This window comes from Ambystoma mexicanum, chromosome 12, assembly GCF_040938575.1.
Source record: "Ambystoma mexicanum isolate Mex_15411 chromosome 12, UKY_AmexF1_1, whole genome shotgun sequence".
In the NCBI taxonomy this organism is placed as follows: Eukaryota; Metazoa; Chordata; class Amphibia; order Caudata; family Ambystomatidae; genus Ambystoma; species Ambystoma mexicanum.
Window position 1 is genome coordinate 908718535 of NC_090936.1, and position 23341 is coordinate 908741875.

Below are 23341 nucleotides of genomic sequence, written 5' to 3' on the forward strand. Positions count from 1 at the left end.
GGTTGATGGGGGTTCTGCCTGGTTCTAAAACTGGCTGGTCCATGGAGGTGTTAATGGAGCGTGGTTTAGGTTGTACTTTTGTTGGGCTTGGCTGAATAACATTATAGCTAGCCCTTTGTATTTTTGGCTGGTAGTCTGGTGCAATTGCTTGCCGGGTGGTCCCCATTTCAGTTTGTACAGCTGTGCTTGTACCAACATTCTTTACCCCAGGTGCATAGGTTTTTTTCAAAAATTCCTGCATGGAATGTTTACTTTGGAAACATGGTGTTTTTTGTTCTGTCCTTGGGCATTAGACTTAGCCCCCCAGGGCTGGTTTTCCGAAAGGGCTGTTCCACTTTCTTGTTTTTCAAATTGTCTGTGCTTCTGGGCCCTTGTGCATTTTTGTTAGGTTTGGCTGTTTGGGTGGCCTCTTCCTCAGAGGGCAGCTCAGCGTTTAATATATATAGGTCATTCTGCACTTCATCTCATTCTATTGCTGGCCTCTCTGACATACTCCTCCTGAATCTGATGTTGTATGCTAACCAGGTTCTGCCTTTTTGGGCGATTTTTACTTTTTGACTTTGTCCATGTAGGCCCAAAGCTTGGCCCCATGCCCGGGAACTTTTTAGAAATATATAGTTGCCAAAATGGCAAATGATATCAGCCAGTTGTCCAAGTTCTGCTATACCTGGGCATTCCTAGCTATTGCCTTTTCCTCTTATTTTCTTGGTATCCCTAAAGGCATCTCTCCCCTTTCTTTGGGCTTCAATCAGTGAAAAGATCTCGATGAATTATTTTTCCCAAATGGCCTCTTCAATTGTATTTTCTATGTTCCATGCTAAACATCTTTTATATCTATTCGGGATTTCTTAGTGAAAAGATTTCAGTTTTTGGTCAAGTTGGGCACTGCTAATCATCACCATTTCTGTACTGCTGTTGTTTGCATCTGCTATGCTAGGTGTGCTAGCCAAAGGATTTGCTCATGCTTTTAGTGCACCCCCCAGATCTTATGTTGTTGCTGTTGTGGCCCCAGTTGGACCTGTGAGAGCTGGTGCCGTGGTGGGGGTTATGGTGGGGTTGTGGTTGCTGTTGGTGTCACTGGGTTAACTGTGGACGGTACTATTGAGGGCTGGGTATGATTTACAATAATTATGGGTTCCAGTGGAATGTTGTGGCTTGGCAGGCCATCTGTTTCATTGGGGAGTTGTTGGCCCTCATTACAACTCAGGCGTTAAGGGTTAACGCCACCGTTAACCCTTAACGCCTGATTCCCACCTTAACGCCTGCTTTTTACAGGCGTTAAGTTCCATGGTGCTAAGGCACCTTGGTGCTAATTACGGCACCGTAATTTACGGTGCCGTAATTAGCGCCTTCCCCACTCCCATTATGCCCTATGGGGCAAAAATGGGAATGGGGAAGGGAAAATGGGAAATGGGGATTTACCGCCCCACTCACCTTGTAATGGGGCGGTAAATCCGCCATCCACCATGGTGTAAACGTAGTTTACACCATGGTGGTAAAGTTGGTGCACTTAGCACCTCAGTTGTAATGAGGGCCGTTGTTTGTCTCTAACTTCTAGCATCATTTTGTTGCATCTCCCTCATGTTCTCGCATATTTTTGACAAAATACTGCTCTTGTTACCTTTTCCCGCTCCTTCTATCGACTTCCTCTTCTTTGTGGGTGGAGGGTTGTCCTCCAGTTCAGGTGGCATGAGTAAACCTTCCTTAGGTAGGCCGCATAGGTTTCCCTTACCCAGGCCCAACCGTAGTGTTCAGCTGCCTCAATAGCTGCGAGTAGATGGGGGATTTTGGCTTCGGTGGTGAGCTTGTTGTTTCCTTGGTTTTTCTCTTGGGCGCCATCAGTCTGTTTAAAGAGGAAACAAAGTTTTTCTATTTTCTTTTTTCTGTAACAAATTGCTGGCATGACCTGAGTGTGGGGGCAGCTGTATTTCTGTAATTTTGTTGTCACCGTGTCTGGGTAACTGCTGTTGGTGAGACCTGCTGCTTACTTCTGACAGCTGATAGAAAATATCTGGTGCGAGCTGCTTTTCCCCGTTTTAACTAGGTTTGATAACTCAACCTTTCAGGGTACCAGTCACTATGCTTACTGAATGTGCCCCAAAAAATTGTCTAGAACCTATGCTGCATAACAATGGGTTTGTGGACTGTAACAATTTTACGTTGTGTGAGCTTCGTAGCTCATTTAAATAGATGCTATTTCATTGCATTTCCTGCCCCGCCCCTATAAATGTGTGTCCTCCATTGCACGGGAAAACTGGCTGTGTTATTTAGAAAAAACAATCTGTTTTTGTTCCTTATTTGTACATGGAAACCCTGTGCTTGTGCAATTCGAAAGGCATGTGGTTCACAACATCATCTCTCTCAGAAACTGTGTTTTTTTGGGAATACGTGTGCAATGTTGCTCCATGCTGGCTTGCTTCCAATAGAATGTTTACTTAAGCAGCGGAACGTTCGGGCTGTTGCTGCGCAACCCGGCGCAGGGGCTCACTTACTTGAAATGATGAATGAAAGCCGCCTGCGCCAAGTTGCTTTCTTTGTTTTTCCTCCTTCTGTTCGCTCGGACACTTGCTCCACCTGGCTTGCTGCACGTCCCGGATTGGGAAAGGCACTCTGTCTCTCCACACCTTCCGCTTCGCTGCAAAAATGCTTTTCGGACAGGACTATGTCCGGGAGGAAGAAAGAAGATGCTACGGGATTAGTGAATTTTAGAAAAGAAGACACCCCAAAAGGTACAGAGTGTGGGGGTCGTTCGAAGATGCTAAGTTAAAAGCAAAACTTTGCCTGAAAAGGGGAAAGAAAGAAAAGTGTGGAAGACGCTGAGTGAACAGCGAACCTCCTGTCTGTTTGGGTCCCAGTTCAGGGTCCAAAAACAGTTTGTGCTGGTCAGTTCTTTTTATAAGACCCAGGGATAGCCCTGGGTCTTTGATGTATGTCTGTGGGGGCTGAGACCCAGCCCCCAGGCTGGCTGTAGCTGACTGTCTGCACCTCAGGCGAGAGGGGGGCAGATCATTGTGACCTTCCTGCCTGACTGGTAGCTTCCTCTGAGTGCTTAGCACTCTGTTGTTTTGTGGAAGGGTGAGGTGATTGTTCACACCTCACCCTTCCCCTGTTCTGTGGTGTGAGAGACTGCACGTCTCTGTGGGAAGTGAAGAAGAGGGCAGGCCTGGGGGGAAAAGGGGGCTGCACCTCTCCTGGGCCTTGCTGGATGGTACCAGCAGTTACCCTGCCTCACTTTGGGATGCCCTGCAGCATTTCCCACTCAGTGGGTTAATGTAACACCTGTAGAAATCTGTGTATGACAGCCTTGTTTTGGAATCAGGGTTGAGCTGGCTTTGCCTCTCATATTTGGTATCGATTGCTGAAATATTAGAGGGTATATGGACATCCCTAGACAGCAGGTGCTCATGGCCCAAGACGCTTCAGCAGCTGGAGAAACCACACCAATCCTTGGAGTTATCCACGGATGTAGGGCAGCACAGCAAGGTCGGACACTGAGGTAAGAGGCATGATATTGTCCACAGGTATGGTATTTGCAGCCTCTAATTAAATAAATGAGGATTTTTGGGCGGAAAGAGGCAGGAAGGAATGGGTGGGACTAGGGATTAACATGGACTTCATCTAACATTATAATTATATTATAATTAGTTGTTTATAACGCACTTAATACAGAGAGATTTCTAAGCACGGACATGTGGAATCAAACCAGTATTGCTCCGGTCATCTTGCTTCCAAGGGGAGCACATTGCCCCTAAGCTATCCTCCCTGCCTCCCGCAGAGACAAGACAAAGCCTGGTACTAGCGAGTGAGCTCAAACAGTTCCTATGAGGAGGAGGTTTGGTTGGGCAGGAATTGGTGGGAATAGCCATAGGGATTAGTATGGCTGTGGGTAGATTCATAACCAAACAATATGTATACACTATGTGTCCCAGCTCATATGCCATTCCTGTGTGTCCCTCAGCATATTCCCTTCTTCCTTATCTGTACAAATCTGTAAACAAATGTGATAGTTTGGGCTTCTATTTGTCGAAAGCGACACCTAATAGCCCAAACTAAAAACATAGGCTTCTCAGTAACTGTGTGTGATTGCATGTGCTGCGTTGATACTAGCAATTTAACAAACTCCTTGGATGCAGCAGGCGCGACATCAGACCTGCCACACCATTGTACTTTGCAGGCCATTGGAGGTGCCAGCTGACCTTCTCCATCCCTGTCAGCTTTTCCCTCTACGGGTGCCACCCTGTCATTTTCTACTCACCACAAGTACAATTTGAAATTAGAAGGGAGGTTGCAATCGTTTGAGAGGTAGTATTTCTTGTCTGCTAGGGTAGGACTTTGATATTTCTTTGTTACACTAAATCTCTTAAAAAAGCACAGCAACTGCCACTACTCTAGCTGTCAATGTTAGGAATGTATCATTACACATATGTATTGGCTAAAAAACAAAGGCTTAATGCGTTAGCAAAACGCCAGGTAGTGTTCCTTAGCCCACCCCGTGAGAAAGCGTGCTCCTGAGCATCACCTCCAAAACAAGGAAGACACTTTGGGAGTGAATAAACAACCAATTAAACAGGAGGTTGTGTTGAAAGAAGTACACACTGAGAATTATATAGTCATATACATCTGAAGATCTGTCAGCGCTCGTGGGGGACCGCTGCATACATTTGGGAGAAACGCTAAATCTCTTTGGAGAACTTAAAGATGAAGGGCCTGATTCATGGAATTATTTGCTCTTAAAATAGGGTACGTGTGTGCCAAACTGTGCACAAATCCGCATTAGTTAATCCATGGAATCTAAGGCGCAGTATTTTTCCAGGACTTGTGTGGAGTTTGCGCAGGCTCGGCATGTCTCTGCGAGCCTTCAAGCACCTTGTATGAGACACCACGCAGACTGTGGGCGAGGCCTCCATAGAGGGCAGAGTAGGGGGCGGAACACGGAAAATGGGGAAGAACATACAAAAAAGTGGGCATTAAGAGGTACCGCCCGCCGCAGGCAGTCCCTCGCACGCCCACAATTGCATGGCACAAGACGTATTCATGGAATCGAGCACGCAACCTTTTGGCAGGGAATTGACCATGCAATCCTTCATACTATCCACCGCCTGATGGCATCATCAGGTGGGTTTGCATGTCGGATTTAGGGGTGCGTGTACAACCAGGGTTCTGATCTTACTTAGGGGTGCGCATAAGCAGTGTAGCGGGATGCAGGTAGGGTTTACTGGGATTCAAACTCAGATTTTACAAGCATAGAGAGCGTTACGATTTTTCAAACGCATGTTGTCAGGGTTACGGTGGACCCTGCACATGGTCACCGAGATGCAGGCCTGTTTGCGGGGGACCCCACGTATTGTTTGAAGGCCGCGTAATGGTAGCTGTTCTGGCTGTTTATGCTTTGTGTGTCGGCTTGTCAGGGGCATTCTGGCCGTCAATTGCAAATACGGATACTTTGTGAAGGCTTGGGCAGTGTCCTTCTCATGGTGTGGCCCTTGCCGGATTTCTGCACACATTTCCAATAATCAGGCCCTAAATCTGATTGTGAGGCAGGACCCGCGTGGGATCGGAACAACCAATCTCCCTGTTCCTCAGTCTCAATGAGCTATAAGTCATCTTCCCCTAAAATGTATTTTTCTAAAACGTTAAACTGAAGAAATCTTATTAGCTTTTTCAGATTTAAAATAGTATAATGTAGAGTACAAGTAGAGCTTGTATGCCACACTTGCGCTGTGGATCACATTCCACTGGCTCGCTGCATCACACATGTGCGCTGCACCTAAACAACAGCCCACACACAAGCCTGATTCATGGAACGTTTTCCTATGGGATTGCGCCATTATAAAACACTTCCATGAATTAGGCCCAAGAATTCAGTTGCTGCACACAGCCAAAGCAAACTAGAGGGAAGATTGAGTCCAAGGTGTTCTGTAGTACAATAAGAGAGCACGTTATCAGAAAGTGTTAACATTGTAGTCATTCATATTAGAGGATGACTGAAAAACAGACCCATGCCTGGATTTAAACATGCAAACAGCATTCTGAACATAAAATATATTCAACACACTGGGCAACAGCCTCTAACCTTAACACATGAGAATTATACCCGGAAATAATTTCAGCATGCACACCAAAATGCAGGTTCTCTATTAAGGAAGTTGACAACTGCTGACATAAATACGCTGGTGCTGCTTTGCATTCGTTTCCCTCTATGCGTCGGACTGAATTCAAAGTGCTATAATCTCATGATTTAGTCTCAAATAGACTTTGAAACGGCAGACGCGAGTCCATTGCTCTACCCAATGTTTTAAAACTACTATCTATAATGTTGCCAAAAAATGACTTACATGGAGAATTCCACACTATTCACTGTAATTGTAGAACGGGTTTCATTGAAAACCAGAACATGCTCATATGTATGGCATTAGCTTTTTCCTTTATGAATATTCATAAACATTATGGGAGTAATTTTTCAGAACATGTAAACAGGCTTCTGGGATTTCCACGGAATCAGCCAATTTCCCTGCATGCCGTTTAGGCCTCATTTTCCAGTTTATAGAGTTCATTTTTTTGCTCCTTGTAATTTGGTGGCGGGGACCTGGTACATTTGCACTCCAGCGTAGGCCGGTTCCAGCTGCCAAATTGTCATCATTTGAATGGCAGATTGCAAAAGGGGCAGCTTTTGCCCTCCACTTTTGCACTCTGCCATCCAAATTGAGTAAATGCCACCTGCCATGTACATATGGCAGGCAATGTTTACAATGGATCCCCTACAGGCGGACTCCATGTGGAAACCTAGCATTTGCGCCAGTATGAAAATTCATGCCTTGCCAAGTCCTGGAGGATTTCTATGGCGAACGGGAAGCGAGTGGCAGAAATGCAAGTTGCGCTCTGTCCCTCCTCTCAGCCATAGAAATGGACGAAAATAGGGCAGACCAGAAATGCAATGTATGAAAGGCTTACACAAGCCTTTTATGCATTGCCTTTGTGAACACGGAGATCAAAATGAGCCCCTATATGTCTGATGTGAAGAATACCGATCTATGTGATTACTGCGACCACTTCACTGTGACCCCCGAAAATGTTGCCTTATATTTCATTTGGATCCTATTTTCACCGCATATATATGCGGGGGGAGACCCCCTGCACTTCCCACTACATGCATTATATGCTATACCCACCCCTCATATATATTTGTGGTGTAAAGTGGGCTAAATAAAAAAAAGTCGACTTTTTTGTGGGTCGCTGTGAAGTGGTCACAGTGATGGTGTAAATCCCCAGAATACTACTTTTACCATGGAAAGACGAGTTGATCATAAAATTAAAGCATAAACATTTTGTGAAAACAAAGCTTTGTGCCATTTCTGCTTCTCGGCATGCACTAACTGAAAGCAGAGCACAGATTGAAAGAATGTGTCACACTACCTTTACACAGAATTAAAGTGCGAGCAACTCCAAAGGTCCACCAGACACCTGCAAACCACCTCGGCCCACACTGTGTGGATTGGGAGCACAGATCCAATAGAAGTGTCACACCAATTTTACACAGAAGTAACATGCGTTCTACCTAACGGGTAGCCCTGTCACCTAAAAACCACCCTGATTACCTGCACAAGTCCAGGATTCAATTCTGCCCAACAAATATGCCTAATCATTTGCTTTTCACTTTCTGCTGACCTGCAGTTTTTACCCCAGTGCTCCTGCCGATTGCTGTTGCCTTTGTTCCATTTCTGTGCCCCCACTGCTCCCGATTACTGCAGTTGACCCTGATTGCTGCTACACCCCATATGACTGAATGTGCTGCCTTTTCTGACTGCTCTGCCCACTCTGCCTACTAGATCTTTCCCATCTTTGTCTGTTATGCCCCTCAGTGACTGTGGCTACCCCACCTTTAAATGTTTTGAAACTACCTAACTGTGGTTACCCACTCTCTGCGTCATCCTTGAATCCTCTGTCCCCTGCTTGACAGCTGCTATCACCTTTGTTGTTGTGCACCCCTATTTCACTACCCTAGCCCCCCCTACCTGATGTGGACCATTTCCCTTGATACAGCACTCTCCTGCTGAGGCACTATGAGACATCATGTGTTGCCCCAATATCCATTAGGAATGCCTTTCCCCTGTGTCCTTCTCACTTCCTGGCCAAATTTGCTTTCTTCTTTTCTACACCTCATTGGGCAACAACAACCACCAGGCAAGACAGCCCTACTTATCTGATCAGCTGAAGTTCCTGGGGAAGGGCCTTGTTAAGGAGGTGGTATGCCCCATTGGTCCCAAGCACAATAATATCCTGCTCAACCAGCCCAACAAAATAAGGCTGCCCATTCTGTAGAATGTCAATGTTGTGGAAAAAGCATTGGCAGGATCTAAGGGGGGATGTCGAGAAGCCTCTTGCAAACAACCACAAGAAGTACCTAGCCATAGTAAGGGGATATGTATTCTTGGGTGATTTGCCAGCAACATGGTGTTGAACAGATGACAACATAAAGTTTACTTGACCAGCTGCAGATATGGGCCTCAGAAATCCAAATCTGCCCTTTGTGTAATATTTTCCTTTCCTTTTTATTTTTCCATTGGCAGTATTTTCCACAGTTGTGTATCTGGAAATAAGTGCTTTGGATTGTAAATCTGCATTAATATTCTCTGCGGGTTGTGAACATGTAACATATTTTTCAATTGATTCATTTACAGAGGTTTGATTGTCAGGGACGTCATTTAGGGGTCACCGGGGGTCACAACTGTGACCCTGAGGTCTCCCTTGCTACCCCTAAAAAGAAAAAGTGTGTTTTTTTTAATGCAAGGTCCTGGGCTGTGGCCATCGCCATGTGGCTCTTTGCTTCTGGAGTGACCGGCTTTCATGTTCAGGCCTCTTAAAAAAAATTAAAGAACAGGGGTTCCGCAAGTCTAAAACTTTCAGCGGTGACCCTAAATAAAAAAGAATAGGAATACCAAATAATGTGCCTTTCTGGAATTCTATACAATAATTGCGAGACTCAGTAAAGGTGTATTTCTGGCACACTTCAGGGGTTGAGTCACTGATTTTGTATGATCTTTAACACCTCAACTCAGCCTTTCATCCTTCTGAGGTCGATAAATGAGTACCAACAAAAGTTGGGTGATATTGTATGGATATTTGTTCTATATAAAGCGCTTAAGCATAAGTGCTATATAATAACACATCATTATCATTTGGCCATGAAACTCTGCTTGCATTCACAGTAAATTGGTAATATGGGCTTATAAACACTCATCTTAACGATATATATGGCGATCTATTCTTGTGTGAAATTTATATCACATTTAGTGATATCCTAACCATATGTTTCGTAGTGTATTTATGATCAATGCTATGTGATGCCACTTCCTGTTTTGTCAAGGTGTGAAAGGTCATGTTCCATGCTTCCCATGATATCACTTCGGGGTGGGGTCAAATGGCATCACTTTCTGTGATGTCATCAGAGGTCAAGGGCCGTGTGATGTTACTTCCGCTACCCCTGGCATTTTGGTGAAATGATGTCCCTGTTCATTGTCCCTTCCAAATTATGGAGCAACTTTAACCCATAAACGCATATGTATATGTGGTGTTCCACAAGTTTAATATTCTTTTCTCCAAAAGAAAAGAAACTACCTAATGGAGCACTTCCTTTATTACATATCAAATGCAGCATGGCCAACATCAATAGTGAAAGAAACGTGAAACATGAACAGTGTCCATAACTCACAGTGTGGCTGGTGTCATTTGCAATACACCCTCTTTGTGATTTAATTACTTTCATGAATACTATCCACAAGCTCATCCAACTATATTCTGTTCAACTTAAAGTCATAGACAAAGAAGCACGACCCAGGATTTGCAGCATCCATTGTACCTCTGAATGTATACTAATATTATTTAGTTCCATGCATTCTGGCTAGACCATTTGTACATTTTGCATCTAAAACGTAATTTTTCTCTTGTATGCTTCCACCCCCTCACTTGCACTAATATTGTAAAATCGTGTTCCTGATAGAAGTGTGTGTGCTACTGAGTGGCTCAGACTAAAAAAATCACTTTCACAGAGTAAGTGAAAAATATATTCAATGTATTTCCAGGATCTCTGTACAATGGCATTCTAAAAATGAAATGGGCAGTTTACTGTTAACCTACCACTTTGTCCATTGGAAAATCTCGACTTTTCTTCCATGAACTGATTAGTGCATCTTTGTCTTGTCTCATTTGATACATTTCAGGAGTACCACTCATTACTTCTCGTGAGTCTAAATGATGAATAGTGTAATGTTTATATAAAGTGTTTATATAAAGTGTTTGATTCACAGCAGTAATTAACTGAAATGCACCTTCTGTGTTATGTTACAGACAACTGACAAGTCTAGCACATTCTGCAAGTCACTACAAAGTTCTTATTCTTTTGCTGGATATTCTTATGCTCTCTTTCCGCTCTCTTTGCTTTACTAATATTGCAAGACTATTCCCATATTGTTTCCGCCTTTTGTGGCTACTCTATACACTAAACTAAAAAGTGAGGCATCAATCTGATATTTAACTCTCAGACTGTGTACATTTTATTTTGTGTCTTAATGGTAAATACACAACTTTTCCTTTCAAGTCTCTCATTACCTCCTTTTTAGGTAGTTTTGATTAATTTGTTTCTCACCTGATTATACCGTTAAATGCAAGTGCAAACACTTCAAACATGTTCACGTTTTGAAGTACAACAGCATCTCCTGGCACGTTCATATTATTTAAATGATTCATGAAGGCATGCTCCCACTTTTAAAACTACAGACAGTATTACATAAAACATGACGTGCACTTGTATTAAAACATTCGTCTACAAACACATACAGATACAGTGCTTCCAATAACACCACCTGCAGCATCAGAAACATGTTCATCCATTGCCAATTTCTGTACTTGGGATTTATAGAATATGCATCCACAATGTACACAAACATGTTCTGCCTTTTCACTAGAATAATCAAAAATAGCTATTTGTTTCTTTTCAAAGCAATGGATCTTCATGTCCACTTCAAGATGTGAAGCTTCATTATAAAAGTCAAATTTGAAATCTCTTTAGTGGATAGTACTCTTTCTAAAGTTCCCGTAATCAACACCTTATATAAAAGATGGTGTGTGCTGGCAGCAGCTCGTATGTCCATGTCACTCCGTCCTGATGAGGAGGATTTGTGCGGAAAATAGCGTCCCGGTGATGATTACGAGTCCCCAATTGTCATGAGCAGAGTGGGACAGGTGGCGGCTGATGATTAAGCAAAATTGGCCACTTGGCGGCCCCATTCGGGAGATAATCATGGTGCGCAGTGGTGGTGGATCCCATGTAGAAGCAAGCAAAGATGGCCACCTGAGCTGGAGGGCGGTGGTAATCACTGGAGCATCTGAGGCAGGCTTTGTGGGGAGCAGGTGACGGTATTCAGGCGAGGCTGTGCTGCCTCGTGAAGGAAGGGAGCTGGTTATGTAGCGGTTGTTGGCACAGCCTACAGTTAAGCAAGACCAGAGGAGGCCGGTGGACAAGCCCAGCCAGAGGCAGACTACCCGGTAGGAAGGCGAGCAAAGGAGTATCCAGGTCCCCCTGGGAGGAGCAGGACTGTCTGCCAGGAGGACTCAGTGTGACTGGGGGATCGGGGAGCCCGCAGGGGTGTCTGCATCTAGGCCTAGGCCCCCAAGCGGCTTCTCTCCTTGTTTGATCCCTGATTTTCTCCCCACCAGGAAAATGCACCTTCCCATTCAAGGCGGACTAAAGCAGAGCAAGTGTGGGAGCTGATGAGAGAGGAAGATGATGCTGCTTTAGTTGCCCTGGACCTGGGCACTGACCCAGGCTGGAGGAAGCCCATCTCTGCTTTACCCCCAAAGGTTGTGGTGGCGGGTGAGGAGTGTTTAGGCGCTAATAGTATCTATCTATCTATCTATCTATCTATCTATCTATCTATCTATCTATCTATCTATCTATCTATCTATCTATCTATCCATATTTATTTTTATATAGCGCTGTTCGCCCGTAGGCCTCAGAGCGCTCACAAAGACAGACACATGGTACCCAAAACATTATTACAGCAGGGTTCTGGTATCCTAGGATCAAATGAGTTGACAATTAATTAAGCTGTTTCTTCATCAAACAGACAGGTCTTAAGTTGTTTCTTAAACATGTTAAGAAACACACAGTTTTTCATGGGGAGCGGAAGGGAGTTCCAGAACATAGGTGCCCAGAAATTAAAATGAGTACCACCAACTCAGTTTAGGAGTTGTCGGGGTTGATAAAAGTCATGATTATTATGAGACCGAAGATATATTGAAATGGACGATTTCATTATCTTATGAACTAGATATTTCTGTGCTGTACCTGCTAGGTAAGACCATAACTGCACCTTTAAATGTTATCCTGTCATCAACTGGGAGCCAATGTAACTTCCTCCTTGCTACTGAGATCTTGGAGCATCGGCAAAACAGCCCTAACTGCTCCATTTTGTATTGTCTGCATTTTTGTGATGTTGGTCTTAGAAGTACCCATTAATAGACTATTGCATTAGTCTAATTTGGAGTTTATTATGGCACTAGCGATCAGAGCAAGATTTTGTTCAGTCAAATATGGGCAAATTTGCCACAGTAAATTAGAATAAAAAGCACACGTTGATTTTAGGTGGGGTGCATGCCTCTTAAAAGAGAGATGTGAGTCCATAAAGACTCCTAGCGTTTTAAAATGATCTGATACCAGAATATTATTATTAATGATATTAAAACTTCGGTATTGGGCATCTCATTTTTTTAGCTTTTGAAAGGTACCAACTATCAATAGTTCTGTGTTTGCTTCATTTGGAGCTAATGAGTTTGTCGCCATCCATTTTTGTATAGCGTGAAACACCTCCCTGACTCTTTGAGCATCCTTTTCGTAATTTGCTGATAGCTCGAAGACCAGTTGGGTGTCATTGGCGTAGTTTGTGAATCTAACACTGAGCGTTTGTAGCATATCACATAGTAGCTTAGAGAAGATATTATAAATCATGGGGGAAAAACATGACCCCTGAGGGACACCACACAGCAACAGCGTTTTTTAAGGAGGTGATATTTCCTTTTGCCACTGCCGTCATTCTAGGTCCCAGAAAGCAATGGAAACACGTTGCTGCTGATGAAGAGCATCTACCAACTGTTATTAACCTTTCTGCTAGAAGATCATGATCAATCAGATCAAATGCAGAAGAAAGATATAGCAACAGGAGTAAAGCTGTATTTCCTTTTTCTATGATAGTGGCAATATTCGCCTGAAGATCTACGAAGGCCGTCTCTGCGCCATGGTTAGTTTGAAAACCTGATTGCTCAGCCGCAAATATATTGTTATTTTCTACAAATTTCTGATATTGCAGATATGAGATCCTGTCAATTATTTTTAACAGGAATGGCGCATTTGTAGTAGGCCTAAAATGTACTGGGACTGAAGGATCTATATTATCTTTTTTGATGAATGGAGTAATCCAGGCTTCTTTTATATTTCCAGGCACATAAGATTCATCAAAGGACTGGTTCACAAAACGAGTAACCAAAGGAGATAGTGTATCCACAAAAACCTTAAATAGTTTGGCCGGGAAAATGTCCCCTTTGCATGAGGAGGGTTTCAGGTTTGAATGACTTCTAAAGACCTCCATCTCAGATACCTTTTCAAAAGTGAAAGCTTTGAGATGGTTTTGCTCCGGAGGGACTACGGGCTTAGGTGTTATTTTGTTGTCTGGGAGTAGGTTTATCTGGTCTCTAATGGCCTGCTGGTGTTTTTCCATTTTGTGGGTAAACCCATCATGTATGTCTTGACACCACGTATTGCTCTGTTGTTCCTGACAACTAGCTGGGCATTTTTTTGTTTCAGTAAAATTGTAAATATCTCTTTTGGCTGAGATTTTGCTTGCTGAATTCTCTCATTACATTTTTGTGCTTTAACTTTGAAGATTGTTCATTTATAGGTTTTTACGGCCTGTTTATAGCTCAAGATTGACTCAGCTGAAGGAGCTTTTCTCCAAATGTGCTCTGCTGTACGCTTGGTTCTCCTAGCTTCTAAATTTCCTCAGAAAACCATTTATTTTGGACTGTAGGTTTGTTGGCCTTGGCAGGTTTAAGGGCGGCTAGGGTATCAAATGCTTGATTGGTGGCCTTTCTAAGCAGATGAGTAAAATTATCAAGGGAGATGTGGTCCTGTAAAGATGGCAGGAGCGGTATTACCTTCTCCTTGAATGCCTCACTGGTCACATTTTTATAATTCGGCCAAGTCATGAGTGGCTTGTTCCTGACTGGTAGTGATACCTGTGGAGGTTGTGTGGAGCAAGCAAAGTTTATCAGGCGATGATCAGGCACATTCTAAAATTGAAGAGATAGTTACTTCTTGGTTTTCTACCACTATCTAATCTAGAATGTTACCACCGCTATGTGTTGGGGCTAGGACCAGTTGTTTGAAGCAGATGGACTCCAGTGACAAATTCAAGTCCTTGGCCTCCTCATCTAATGGGTTATTTTCCCAAAGATTAAAGTCTCCAAGGACAACAGACGCAGCAGAGTCTTTGGGGGTGTTACCTATGAGGGCCATTAACTGTTCCTCAAACAAAAGAGTAGATCTTGGTGGGCGATACAATAGCAACAGGCAAATAGAAGAGGTTGGGTTTTCATTAAGTTTCACCAATATCACTTCACAATTTTCTATATCAGGATTGCTAGAAGTGTAAAGTTTCAGAGCTTGCTTGAAAATAATAGCTACACTCCCCCGTCTACTCACCTCCTGATCAACATGATACCTCAAGACCAGTTACTAAGATCGGATGTCCTTCCTCCAAGAAGTGCCTTATGACTGGTGATTCAAGGTGGAGCAGGGTTCCTTCCACCTGAGGTTTGCCTTCCTTCCCCATCTGCTGCAGGAGCATTGTGAGTTCCCAGCTGCCTCTGTCTCTTGGAACCTTGTGTATCACTTACCATCAGGAGATGCTGCAGACCATGCCACCATCTTGCTTGTGCCTTGGGGCATTCCCCTTCTCGCTGCTGGAGTACAGCAATACCCCGTTTTCTCCAACCTTTGGGATGTCTTGTACACCTGACTCTTCTGCGCCTGTCTTCCTGCTAGGCTGGCTGGTGAGTTTGTTGTGCACTGTGCAGTTTCTCCATATCTCTCTCCCCTTTCCATCTCTCTGCTCTCTCACTCCATGGTGCTCTCCATCTCCCCTATTTACACTAACTGCTACTCTATCAAATATCCTACAACTCTGTCGAAGCCTGGAAGGAAGAAGTTCACAACAGATTTCTTGGTCTCCAATCCAGGCCTGCCCATCGCTGACACCTATGTCAATGCTTCTTCCAGGCAGACTGTCACTGACATCCTCATTGTCGCTCCCTGTCAGGACCTATGGACTCCCCACACAGCCTCAGTCCCCTCCCTTTCCTCTTCTTCGCCCATTAATGGTGAAGCCAGATGGGAAGTACTCTTGGCATATTTCCCATCCTCTAGGTGCATCAATAACATCTACCAGAATGGAACTGTCATAGCTAAGGGCTCTCAGCCCAACCTCCTCCTTCTTGACAGGCTTCTTCCATCTCTCATCAACTTTCTCCCTTCTCCTGCCACTCCTCCTTTGCCACCTTTCTGGCCTCTTTGCCACCACTGATGGGTGTACCACATTCCTGTACCCCTCCTCTGAAGAGCTTCGAAGGTGGCTAACAGCTTCAACTAGCTACCCTCAACTCTCACTCTCTTGTTAAACACTCCTCTGACATCTGTCTCCACCTTGAGGACTTTGACCTTGATGTTCCTGCTCTCACTGAGACTTGGTTCACTGCTAGCTCTGTCACTGTTTTTGACACACTCATCCCTGAGGGCTAAAATATCCTCTCTAAGTCCAGGCCTAACCGATCTGGAGGTGGAGTGGACACGATCTTCCCTGAATGGGTCTTGCTACCATCATGCCCACTCAGACCGACTCTTCCTTCTAATGACACGTCTGCAAGCTTGGTGTCTCTCCACTTCTACTCTGCCATCCCTAACCATCAGTTCTGCCCTGGTCTTCCACTTCATAACCAAAACTCAGGACATTCTTCCCTCACTCTCCGCTACATGCCTCCCTCCTCCCTCATCTGCTCTCAGGCCTCCCTTGGCCCTCCTCTTCCCTTCCGTCCTACTCTCCTCTTTCTTTCCCATAGCACCACATGAGATTTTTAGTACTTGCTATGAATGTCTCCTCCAAACAGGTACTACCATGCTATGCCAGAACTATCAAGGACAGGATTGCATCCCTTGCTCCAGCCTTGGCTGATTTCTGCAATCACCCCTTTGCCACTGGCTCCTTACCTCTACCCCTCAAGCACTCCCTTATGTATCCTTTGCTCAAAAAGCCCTTGGCCGACTCCTACTGCCCGGCTAAATACCACCCTAACTCCGTTACCCCCTTCCTGGGACAACTCTTGGAGAAGCTGGTCATTTCCAAACTGATCCACCACATTGAATCTGTTGGTTGTTTTCACGACCACCATTCTGGCGTCCTAGCAACCAGAGGCATGGAAACTGCACTACTGAACACCCGTGTTGTGCATGGGGGTTCAGGTGCCCATTCTCATCCTCCTGGCTTCTCCCCCCATAGGGTTCGTCTTTTTGTCACCATTTGGCAGCCCCATTTCTCCGGCACTGGCGGTTACCTTGGCGACGAGCCGCTGCCGCCTCACGCATTCGTCCAAACCACGCTGTGCAAGGCACTCACGTGACCATGTCAGCTGGTGCACGCAACAAGTGGCGTCTTGCGAGAAAGTAAAAATATCGTCCTCACCCGTTCTCAGGTGCTTCTGATTGAATTCATTTCTACAGTAGCGCTACTTTACCTCGGATTCATTGATCTCTCTCCTGCCAAATTCCAGTCTGCTACATCGACCCGTCTTTTGCCTCTTGATTCTGTTTTTGGTCTGCTAGCTAGTTGACGAACACTTTGCTACCCAATGGATTACCGCCTGTCTGCTGATTTTTTCCCCGGATTGCTAACACGTTGATGACCTGGCTCCCCATCGGATTGCTTGTGCTTCATCTCAGAGCCTTGTGGTTTCGAGTTCTGGCTGCTCTGTTATAAGCCACCTTTGTATGGTCAGCAGTGCTGTTCATCGTTTTGGTGCAGAAGAACACGCAGAGTCCCAGCGTTCGTTCAGGTATTTCCCTCCAGTACCAAGTGTTCAAGTCTCTTCTCTGTTTGTGGCAGCTCAAACCTCTTACCTGTGTGGGTGTCTTCATCTACTTGTGGTTCACGGTTACAACATGGAACTTTCTTGTTCACACATGCACTTGGGACGCTCTGCAGTTACGCAGTGCACCAACCCGGCTCTAGAGCCACACTCATTCTGTCCGGGTTAGCTCCCAATACTAACCTTCCCTTATTTTATTTTTTATACTTGTTGTTGTTCCCCTTGCCCTCTTCCCTCATCCAAGATACCCAGAACTTCTTATCCCATACTATCACGACATCTGGTAAGAAGGATTTTTGTTTGGTCTTCATTTTAGTACATGATAGGGGTTCCACGCTCAGCAGATTGATTGCTAATTTCTTAAACCTCTAGGTATTAGGAAACCGCATACATGGTCACTTATTCCGAGTCCTGTTTTCTTTCTATCAAGCCCATCAAACAGGTTAATGGCTATACCAAAGAGTTACATTCTGGTTTACGTTGGTTATTACTAACCCTGTCCTTTTTCTTTCCTTACAGCTTGGGTCCTTAAGCAGTGTTGCTACCCGCTCTTTTGGTTGATCAATCCCTCTGTCTGGTCTTACTAGGCTACAGCAGAGTGGTGCATCGAGAGGAAGGGTTCCCTCGAGTGAGGAGGCCCGGGTTAAGGAATAACCCAGGCTCTTCAATCAAATTGAAAAGGTAGGGAAGACGGTTGATTTGTGTGGTCTCCATCTCCCAGATAGTCGGTGAGTGACAACCCATGAAGACTTGCTTGCAAATCTCTATTTCAACACTCCTTCGGTTCTCATGCTTCTTGATCTTTCCTTTGCCTTTGATACAGTCAATAATGCCACCCTCATAGACTGTCTCTATGATACCCTTGGCATCACAGATCTGACACTTGACTGATTTACCTGTTCCTCTGTGAGCAACCTTCCCAGGTTCAACTGGGCAATTTTATCTCCTCCATCACACTCTCCACCTGCAGCATCCTTCAAGGCTCTATCCTCTCGCTGTGGCTCTTCAACATCTACCTCCCACCCAGTTGATCTTCACCTTCTCTCGTCACTTCCAGTATTATGCAGATGACACACAGCTCTCTTTAAAGCTTCCCTCCACTGCCTCCTCTTCTTCTTCTCTCATTCCTGCTTGTCTGACTGCTATTCAGGCATGGTATGCTGCTAACAAGCTCTGCCTTAATCCCAGTTAGACTGATACCCCAGCTCATTCCGTGCCTCCTGCCCTCTGGCCACCCTCCATGGGTCCCCTTCCCTCACTCTCATGTGAGGCAAAAAACCTTGCTCTCATCTTTGACTCCTCTCTCATTCTCTCCTCACATCGCTGACCTTCCCAAGAAGGCCCGCTTTCAGCTGCACCTCCTCAGAAGCATTCTCCTTTTCCTCACCTTCCTCCAGAAACTCAATGTCTCCAGAGCTTACCTTCACACCCTAGCATTAATGCATACTACTCCACCTGGCACGTCCCCCCTTCCCACTCCCCTCTCCGCTTGAACTTCTTATTACTGTACTTGCACAATCCAAATGACACAAGGCATAGTAGAATCGTTATTGTTATATTTCATCCCTGCCCTCCCTTGTTTTGTCTTGTGGTGCCTTGACACACTGTTTACTGTATAGGTTCTGTGAGACAGGCATGATATGAAGAGACAGACTCAACAAATAGAACAGTTTAAAAAGTTTTATTTAATACATTTCCAGGGTTAGTGTAATACCTAACTGGCCCTACCTCTAAAGGGATTGTTTCCTCAAGTAATGTTTCTAACGGCCGTTGATGTCAGAAAGTACAAAACCAAAATCTGTCTGTGCCTAAACCTATGCTTGAACTCACTCTTTGACACAATGTGATGGGAAGTCTTCTTAAAGAAAAATATAGTGGTTAAAATAAAAGTAAAATTAAAACACAGCTGAGTTCAGGTGTTCTTACCAATAGGTGCAATTCTGCCAGTTCAAAATAGTTTAAATCAAAAGGGTTGCCCTGTAACCTTCCACTTAGGACTCTTGCAGTAAGACAGTGGAGTTTGCAAAGTCTCTGGGTCTCTTGGGGTGCCCTTCCCCAAGCTTCAATCTTTCTAGTTTCAAACAAAAAGACACAGTCCTGTTAGGCCTCCCAGGGTCCCCTTCCCAAAGTCTAGTTCTCTTTTCACAAAGTTAAACAATGTCTTTAGTGGGCCTCTTAGGGTTTTCGTTCCCCAATCCTAGGCCCCTCTGTATGAAGTTCCACACAAAACAAAATATAACCCAGTTCTTCTTTGGCTTCTCAGGGTTCCCTTCCCCCAAGTTTACGCCCCTCGAGTTTAAAACACAAGTTCAGTTTATCAGGATGTAGCTTTCTTTTATATACAGTTTCTTTCCCATACAATCCTTTCATGGGGTATAATCAGAAACTTGAATAAATGCCAGGCTTTTTGCTTCTCATAAGCGCGACCACTATGATCTTTCACCCCTTCCTTTATTTCTTGTACTTGTTTTCCTTTTAACCACTTATCGTCAATTGCTTCCTTCACCCCTTTTTATCTCATTTTGTTTCTTTCACTTTGTCGTGCTCACTTGCAACTTCTTTTGATTTACTCTCTCAGTGTTCTGCCTGTCTGTTTTCTTATCATGCCTCTTGCACACTTCTATCATTATTCTGTGCACTTTTTTCCTCCGTATGGATGGTCTGTACCCTTTTCTTACTTCTATATCTCTTTAAATGTCTTTACAGTGGCTTGATTTCTGTGCCACTCACATGTTTTCTCCTTCTTTCCACTTTACTAATGCCTTCTTTCTTACTTGTCCTTTTATGCTTTCACTCTCACCTTCCGCTCTTTGCCGCTTTACAAAATCTTGTCTTTCTCCCTTTCTGCTCCAGCCAAACACACGCTCACGAGTTTCCCTCTCTCACTTGTTTTTGAGTAGTCTTTCCTGGACACATTGGGTCGAGGTCAGAGTCTCATCACCTGCCCCTCAGATACATTTGGGACTGGCACATGTCCCAAGGGAACAAGCATTTCCCTGGCACCACCAGCAGGATGCAGACTGCCTCGCTCCATCTCCTTGGAGACACGGCTCCCTAGCCACGCTGCAGCCCCTGGGCCAGCATATCGGCATGCCTCTCTCCTCCGGATCCTCCAGGTTTCTCTTCCTGCATCTCCCTGCTCCTTGGCTCCTCTGGTCCAGTCAGCATCCCCAGCTTGCTCGCTGCTTCTGGCACAACCACCCTTTTTATAATGCAAGTGAGAGCCAATTGGAGTCAGGTGTGCACAGTTGGAGTAAAGTACCTGACCTTGCCTGCTTCAATTAGTGGGTTAATTCAAAGGTGTTAAATGGTAGGCCTCACTTTGTATTCCTATGTTGTTTCTATGGGTAATCCTCATTGCTCCCGATTGTCTCTTTGTCGTCCCAGTAAACATTGGAAATGGAGGTGGTGGGGTGTGATTGGAAATACATCATTAAGGCTGAGGGAGAGTGGGTGGTATATAATTGGAGAAGCGGGAATACCATCTCTTGCCCTTCATATTATACTACCAATCCCCTGTGACCCTCCACTCAGGTGATCCTCCCTTGCTTGTCCACCCACAGGGTCACAATCCAAAAGCGATGGGCCTTCCCTGACCACCTGAATGGATGATCCTGGGGGAGTAGGTGGCAGAATACCATCAGGTTTCTCACAGTGCTTTATAAATAACCAATAAATTAAATTTTAAAAAATAGCAAGTGAAACACCTGGGATTTTGCATTCGTACATCTTAAAAGGAAGATACCACATTTGAATGTGATGTGCAGCAAGCGTGACCTATGTAAATAAACTGACTGTTACATCTTCCTTTTTGAAGAAAAGCTAGAAAATGAGTGTGCAATCTACTCAAGTGATGAATTTCATAGTCATAAATAATTTCTAGAATTTTCATTTGTCATTAAACATTTACATCTTTATGAAAATGCTAGAAATGGTTTCACTATTTTGCATGAATATTTCTGGATATTGCACATTGAGGAACATTTCCTTTGAAGAAGCGGTTGTCTTTCATCAGCAGAAATGTGCCCTCTCCATCATTATTTGAGAAATGTTTTACTTCTTCACATTCACTAATCACATTATCTTTAACTACATATCCTTTACTTGTTTCAATGATAGCAACATTCACATTTGATTTTCTTAGCGTCTTGGTTGACACACATGTGGTTGTTTTTTTTCAAATCACTTTGGGTTCTATCAAGCATGGGGAACTTGCTTTGGCTCATTGTTTTACATCGTGATGTCATAGTATGGCCTGATATCATGTGCACGAGCCACCATTTTCACCTAGACGTGGCACTCTGTGTACTTACTGATATGACTACCTGGATACGGTAAGGCTTATCCATTCTAAACATACCATGATAATGTGTCTAAGATACTTTCCTACTTTCAGGTAAGATCCAATATTAAGCATTTTGACATTAAGAATTTAAGCTCCTACATGGACATATCTAGGTGAACTTACATGGTATGTGTCAACATTATCTATTTTAGAGGGTGATTCTTATAAGGTGCGTGCTACCACAGTGATTCCTTGCCAATAAAGGGCTTCTGCCCTCGAAAACAACAGTTACAATTTATTGAGAGGACACCACAATTTGCCATATGAGCCATTCACACTAAATTGTGTGTGCTGACTAGAATTTTAATGATCTTGATCATTTATACATTTTCTTCATTTTTTTGCTTCATATGTGGTATTAAGTTATTGCATTTTCCTGAGTGTACCAGAGGTTTGAGAATGAGAAGTCAGAAGAAAATGTTTAATTATTATTTACTATGATTTATTTCCATTGATTGTTGTCTAAGTTAACAGTTGGACACTTTGGGGTGTGTAATTATAAATGCTTTGTATGATATGTACTTGTAGAGCTAGTCCTTAGGATGAACTTGGTGGTCGAAAAGCCTAAGCCTTGGTCTCTGCTGTCTTATAATGAGAACCACAAAACTGTACCAATAAAAGGATGCATATGAAGAAGACTTGATTTTGATGTTTTGACTTTGATATTGACTATATCTAATTTGCAGTAGTGTTTGCTACACATCTGGCGTCCCCAGTCCTGTTGATTATTAAATCAGAAAGGGTTTTGTTTAGTTTGTCCTGATTGAATGTTATCAGGTTTCTGGAGGAAACATTTAAGTAGGTATTAATATCATAACAATTTGGAATTATTGGTGTGGGGCCCACCCTACTTTTCACCATAAATTAGTTAACATTTCACACTTCTACAGCCTTTACAGTCTTAATGTCTGCTTTTAAACATTTCTACCAAACTAATCTTATGTGCTACAGTTACCTAAATAACAACAATTCATACAAGGGTGAGCACTGTGTTTCCCATGTTCTTACATGCCATAAGAAAAAGCCCTGTTGGTTGACACCTCGCTGGTTATTGTCGCAAGATTTACGTTTAAGCGAACTTCCTGTGGCAAAATGCAGCTTCAAAACAAAAATGTAAAATATCGAATCCCTCCACTGGCTCCTGGTGGCTGCAAGAATCAAATTCAAGGCCCTCTGCATCATACACAAGGCTTTCTGGGGCCTCGGATCCCACTACATCCTACATATTCTCCCTAAATACCTTCCTGCTAGAGTCCTTCGGTCCTGTATTTCCAACTCTCTGCAGATTAGATGTTTCTCCAAGCAGGGAGTGGGGGGGAGATCTCTTTCTTTGGCAGGAACCTCCCTCTGGAATGGCCTCCCTGCCCCTCTCAGACTTAAACTGGATCTCCTTAAGTTACAGATTTTCCTTACGCCAGCAGGGCAGACATCTACATTATTGCACCTCACTCTTGTTTGTCAAATAATCCTAGTTAGTAAAACTACCTGAACCTCTACTTCTCTCTTCCTTTCCCAGTACTCCATAGGTTGTTTGTTTATTTGTTTATTTATTTGGTATTGCGCGCCAAACACATTAGGTAGCTGGGCGCAGTAGAGATCAAGGCAGCTTAAGTTTAGTTACATAATGTGTACGGAGGAGCATAAAATATACAAGACAATTTGAGAATAAGCAGCCAAAATTGTTACAGTGGCATACAGGAGGAAGCAAGTTAAGAGACATGCAGCAGAGACAGGAGTGCAGGTACTAAGGAGGTAGTCTAACAGTCATTTGTTCATAGCCATTTAACTGCATTAAGTCTGAATTTAGGA